This window comes from Cicer arietinum, chromosome 1, assembly GCF_000331145.2.
Source record: "Cicer arietinum cultivar CDC Frontier isolate Library 1 chromosome 1, Cicar.CDCFrontier_v2.0, whole genome shotgun sequence".
NCBI classification, from domain to species: Eukaryota; Viridiplantae; Streptophyta; class Magnoliopsida; order Fabales; family Fabaceae; genus Cicer; species Cicer arietinum.
This window is the reverse complement of record NC_021160.2, coordinates 38,801,317-38,807,380: the sequence shown is the minus strand read 5'-3', so window position 1 is coordinate 38,807,380 and position 6,064 is coordinate 38,801,317.

Here is a 6,064-nt window from a genome sequence, read left to right as displayed (position 1 = left end):
TCGATTTGCCAATCGATTGTATAAATATATCTTTCAAAATCTTTTAAGAAATCGATTTGGAAATCGATTGGCAGAGAGGCAGGAACTCAGCAAAACTGCCGAAATCGATTTGGAAATCGATTTGGCAACCCAGGGACTCATCAGAACTGACAAAATCGACTTAGAAATCGATTTGGTCATGCAAAAACTCAGCAGAACTGACCAAATCGATTTGGCAATCGATTGGCTCAGCAAAAGTCCTTATTTTGAGTTAGATAATCGATTGCTCAATTGATTTATCAATGCTTTGGTCAGTTATGTATTACTTGATGGTTTGAGAACTTCATTTTGAGTTCATTGTTAATTGACAAGCATTATATGAACTTTTATCATATGGAAAATCCTTTTAAGGTGCATGCTTAGTTGAAAAGTTGTTTTGAGCATTTAAAAACTTAATTGCTATGTGTTAACTGTTATTTTCTGGTTGGTGACCCTTTACAATTATTGTGGAAATCTGGGCTTTGCCCTCAAATGAGAGTCAGGACGGTCCTACCGGTTCGTACCCTACGGACGGGAATGGAGATGGGAACGCGTGATTGCAGTTACTTTAGGAGGATCTCACGGGGCGCGTGGAGATACTCAGGGTGTATAGCTTTTTGGTAGGATGATCAGATTAGGATGATGTATAGGAACTAGGTGTCCTTCTTTTTGGATTGGAGTATTTTTAGTCTGGAAAACTGTATTTATACTAATATTGTCAGTTTGACTTCTTATTCGAATGGGTTCCATGTACCATTTGATGTTGTGTAAATGTTTTGGATTTATAATTGGAGAAACTTTTCCGCTGCTTGTAAATTATAATGACTCAATTATTTATCCAAAGGCATTTCCTGATTTAATTCTTTGTTCGTTTTTAATTACTTTTGAAAAAAAAAATATACCCTCGCTTTGAAAAACGGGGTGTTACACAAATCGCGAGAGGGCAAAAAATCCGACGCACCCATACAAAAAATCTCGTATGGGATATGCACGTCTAGAGCAAAAACTTGTAAGTAATTAAACATCACTTTTATATAATGTGGTACATTATAAACTATAGTTTCTAACTAATATTTTGTTTATGATCTTAACGAATAGCTACAAGACACCCAATCCGATCAATCATTGGGTCATCATATCTTGTGGAAGGAAGCTCGTGTAAATAAAGATGGAGTAGTTCATAATGAAAATGTTCAAAAAGTAATAGAACTTTGTGTAAGTATATTATTACTTTAATATTTTTTAATATTGTATTTTAAAAATGATATTGAACTTATCTTTTTAATCCTAAGTGTATTTTAGGAGAATCTCGAACAAAGTTCGTAAAATCAAGCGGACAACAAAGCTAGTTGCAGGGACATTCTCAGTAAAGTGTTCAATTTTCCTGAATATTCCGGTCGCGTGAGGGGGAAAGGATTTAACGTAACTCCTAAAAGCTATTTTTCACAACAGAAGCGCCAAAATCCATCTAATGAAGAGGTATTAGAGAAGCTCAAATTCCTATCAGACCAAGTGGCACTCTTGGTGAAGACGAATAAAGACAAGCAACTTCTGGATCAGCTCCAACCTGAAATACAAATGGAGAGTGAAAACGCGAGTTGCAACGTTGGTCTCAAAAGTCTTCCCAAGGTAACTAATTACTTAATAAAATAAGAAATTCATTCAACCTAATTGTTTCACATACTTATCTATTAACCATTGATTTAGGGTGTCACTCCTTGCGTGCTGTACTTATCCTCCCCTACTCATCACAAGGTCGGAAAAGGAACATTGTACGTGACACCCTAAATTCCAAATAAATTTTTTTTTTTAGATAAAGAGTATCACATAATCATAAGCATGTCACATAAATCCAAAATTTCCATCAAACATAATGACATCGAAATCATAATATCAAACAACAGAATCCTTTTTGAAGTACACATACTTATGTTTTAAATTCAGTGCAAATATAGTCCCAACTCGATGTCACTATCAGAGTGAGAATTCCCAAAATAAAAATGCTCAAAATAACATCAATATAATGCATATAAATAGAGTCTCCAAGACGTGACGGCTTTCGCCTCTCCGATGGTATTAGTAATCACCTGCAACTTACAACTCGTCTGCGTCCGTCGCAAACGCCAAACACAAACAACGAGGGGTGAGTATCGAAATTATGTAACAGTATAAAATACGCAAGGATAACACGCAAACAATTAAATTATCACAATCTCAAAAACAGTCAAGTGTATAATATCAACGATTTATCAAATTCATTCACAATAAGATAATCACCATGATGAAATGCTATGCATGTCCTATACTCTATACTTCATCATTTGGAACCATTCTACTCTGAAGTACTTGGTTAGGAGGCCTGATACTATGCCACTACAAGAGTGGACGGACAATTCATGAATGGCCAAGTCCTCATAGATCCCCTCAACTCAACCCGAGACACATACACGCGACGGTCGGGGTACTCTTGTGTTGCACGGTAGTTCCCGACCTTAGGGAATAACCCACTAATCCACTTAGGAATTCCCCACTAGGTGTACCCCCAAGGTCTATCAGTCTTACCTTACAGTTCGACTGTAGCCCTCCACGATCAGGCTCATTCAGTTGTACTTCCCTGAATCACTAGGTTTGTGAGACCCTCCCTACATGATGACAAAATAATCCTAACTCCAAAATCTACAACAAATATCTCAAATTTACTTGATCATCACAACTCAATAAGTTTCAGTTTGACTTCACAATATTCATCATTATATATCTTTATCAGTCAATCACAATAAAATCACAATATTTGGTTTACACCACTCACAATACACAATCCAATTTCATCAATCACATAATAAGGAACTCAATAGGTGGCACATTCTAGTAATATCACAAATTCAATCAAGTAACAAAACATTCAAGTACATATCATTCATACATTAACAATCAGCATAAGATTTCATAAAATCAGACAACATGCAATCTTGATATAAATAAATTCACGACAATTCTATAGGTTGCTAAATTATATTTTAGTCCTCACTACTACCATTCACATTTTATTAATTAATTATTATTACTCAATAGGGCTCAACTGTACGTAGTAAGCCCCGAATGAACATGTGGGAATTTCAGCATTCCCGTTCATCTCACATTATTTATACTCATAAAATCGAATCTCATCCCACCCCTTACCTCGACTGAAGATTTCGTCCAATGAATCTAATCTGCTAACGGGTCGTGTCTTTGTCGGTCGTCGTCTCTAATAGTCCGCGAGAGAATTATAGCCACACAACCACCAAATACAAATAAATTACTTACGATAAATAAACAAATGAATAAATAAATATATAAATAAATAAATAATTAATAAATAAGTAAATTAATAAATAAATAATAAAAATAAATAAATAAATAAATACGTAAATGAATAAATAAATAATAAAATAAATAATAAATAAATATGTAAAATGAATAAATAAATGATAAAATAAATAATAAATAAATAGATAAGTAATTGAATAGTAGAATAATAAATAAATAAATAAATAAGTAAATGAATGAATAAATACTAAAATAGATAAATAAATAAGTAAATGAATAAATAAATAATAAAATAAATAAATAAGTAAGTAAATGAATAAATAATTAAATAAATAATAAAATAAGTGATAAATAAATAAATATGTAAATGAATAAATAAATAATAAAATAAATGATAAATAAATAAATAAGTAAAGGAGTAAATAAATAATAAAATAAATGATAAATAAATAAATAAGCAAATAAATAAATAAATAATAAAATAAATGATAAGTAAATAAATAAGTAAATGAATAAATAGATAATAAATAAATAAATAGTAAATAAATAAATTATCTAAAAAAAGTAGATTGCCTACTGTTTGTTCTACATCCCACATAAAGATGTAATAAACAAATGAGAATGTGAGGAAAACAAACTAAAGCAGAGGGGATAGAGAAACTGCTACTGATGCATATATACACATTGCAATTTTTGGCATTCTGTGTGCATGTACCATTTATTTGGCTTCTATATAAATAATAGATAATATATGCTATTCAAATTTCAAGGGAGGAGTAATGAACTTTAAACTAACTCAACATACATTTATTCAATTCAAACGCAACAGAGATATAAACCTTGTTTCTCACACTGAATGTTACGACCCTACTAAATGATCAGTGAAAACAAATTAAAATTGGAAGTATCATATCACTATTGTCTGGAGGAGAAGAGGCAAATTCACACGACAAACTTTTTAGTTTATATTACATGATATTAACCATTTACGAAGGATGTATGAGACTATGATGTAAATAAGAAGTTACAGCAATGCACCTAAATTGTTGTTTGCTATCGCCGCTAAATTTGTGAAAACATTGCTTCAAGAATATAGTTCGAATGGAAGTTGATTGTTATAATAATAAAAGGGAATGTTCAGATTAGCACTAAAAATTCTGCCTATCACTACTACATACTTTGATCAAGGTACAAAGAGGAAGAATACCTTATGGTTTATATATATATATATATATATATATATATATACCTAGGATTAGCCTATGTCATTACTACTATAATAATAATTATAATTATTATATTATTATAATTATTATTATTATCCCATTTTATTAGAGCTAAAGGTAACAACTAGTGTAACAACACAAATTCACTCCTTGTATTATTTTATTTATATATATTTATTTATTTTATTTTATTTATTTTTAAATAGAGTTAAATATAGTTAATATTAATGATTTAAATCAATTACTAAGACAAACACACAGACACACCTAAAGAAATTAGAACACATTAACACTCATAAAAAAATAGTATTGTATCATTATACTATTTAAAATAAGGTAATGAGAAATTGGGGTGTTACATTGTACAATACTTTGGGAGAAATATTGCACAACACACCGATCCCTGTAGGCCATGTCAATGTATCACCAGTTATTGCTTTGGAACCAAATGCACCGTTGCCTATACCAGACGACGATGCATATATGAATTATTTGGGCGAAGCAATTGGTAGTTACATGGCATGACCCACACATCTTGTTGCCCTAGATAAGGTATGTTTAATTAATTGAATTGTTTGTTTAATTGATATGTATATTTAATTTCACGATATATGATTATGATTGATTATATTTAATTTCACATTTATTTAGATTCAGACAAAGTCTAAAGGGAATGATAAGAAGATTCCCAGAAATGAGTTAGTCACATCGCCGAAAAAGGTTTGTAACATTTATTCTGTAAGGTTTGTCATTTTTTCAGATTCAATAAACTAAAAAACTAATTAACCTCATTTTTTCAGATTCAATCCAATAAACCACCCGCACAAAGTTGCCAAAGTTGCAGCTCAAAAACTGGATCGGGGAAAATCAGTTGCTGCTCCTAAAATAAGTCAGCCATGCCTTGCTCGATATGGGTCGTGTCTTGACATACAGGTAAAAATAAATTGGGGAAGCAACAAGCATTCACGCATCATAAGCATGGATAAAGCTATATTCGGAGATGAGTATGAAGAACTACTTGAAAAAGAGCACATATATGAACTTCTCAACCATAAGGAGCTGAGTGCTACTGTCATCAGCTTATACATTAGGTAAAAATTAATTTTAATTGCATTTATTGGTAATTAATTTAATTTATTGGTAATTAATCTAATTTGAAATTTTCATTGAAGGCTTTTGTATGAGAAGTTGGTGTGCACGCTCAGATTGTCAAATAGGTTTTCATTCTTGTCTCCGCATAAGCTTTCGATGTTTAAACTCGAACCAGTGAATGTAAAGAAATACGTTGTAGATATCCTATTAGACAATAAAGAGAAGTATAAGTTATTCCTTGCACCATATAATTCAGGGTACGTAATTATATATTCTTTATTTATATCTTTTTTAATTTATGAGATCTTAATTTATTAGTTGTGTAAACAAAATTTCCAACCAAATATTTGTTGTTGTAGGGCACATTGGGTGCTATTTGCAATCAATGCGACCTCCGAAGTTATATACTATTTAGATCC